This window comes from Amblyomma americanum, chromosome 11 (assembly GCF_052857255.1).
Source record: "Amblyomma americanum isolate KBUSLIRL-KWMA chromosome 11, ASM5285725v1, whole genome shotgun sequence".
NCBI lineage: Eukaryota > Metazoa > Arthropoda > Arachnida > Ixodida > Ixodidae > Amblyomma > Amblyomma americanum.
This window is the reverse complement of record NC_135507.1, coordinates 76,480,092-76,480,886: the sequence shown is the minus strand read 5'-3', so window position 1 is coordinate 76,480,886 and position 795 is coordinate 76,480,092.

Below are 795 nucleotides of genomic sequence, written 5' to 3'. Positions count from 1 at the left end.
ATTAGTAATTGTTAGCATGAAAATTACAGAAGTTGCTGTAGTGAGAGAAAAGTGACGCCAACCAATATTTTTTTTAGCCCAACGTTTCGGGACCGACTCGGTCCCTTCTTCAGGGGTGACTAAAGTGTGCCAGCAGCAGCAGAGGGTTGCTGTTTTTTGTTAGCACGTGGCACAGTCCACTAAAGTACGCGGACGGGAGCGTTCCTGGAGTCCTATTCATTTCCTCCTTTGTGAGCCGGATGTGCCATGACTCCACATGTCGCCTCTTGAACAGGTTCGGTCAAGAGGCGACGACACGGCCAAGATGCTCGCCTCCTTGAAGGCTAGCCGGTGGTCGGCGCGTTCGCAGTGTTCGGCGAGGGGGTTGGATTCTGAATTCATTAATAATACTAATAATTGGTTTTTGGGGAAAGGAAATGGCGCGGTATCTGTCTCATATATCGGCGGACACCTGGACCGCGCCGTATGCGAAGGGATAAAGGAGGGAGTGAAAGAAGAAAGGAAGAAAGAGGTGCCGTAGTGGAGGGCTCCGGAATAATTTGGACCACCTGGGGATCTTTAACGTGCACTGACATCGCACAGCACACGGGCGCCTTAGCGTTTTTCCTTAGCGTTTTGCCTTAGCGTTTGCGAAAGCACTGAGATCGGTCCTGTTGATATTGATGGTGACTTTGAACGCAGATTTCTACATTCCTCAAGCGACTTCCAAGTGTTCTGGACAAAGTTGTTGTTATTGGTATATTTAAAAAAATGGTCAAAATTGAAATTTAATACCAAAAAAAAAAAGACCACACG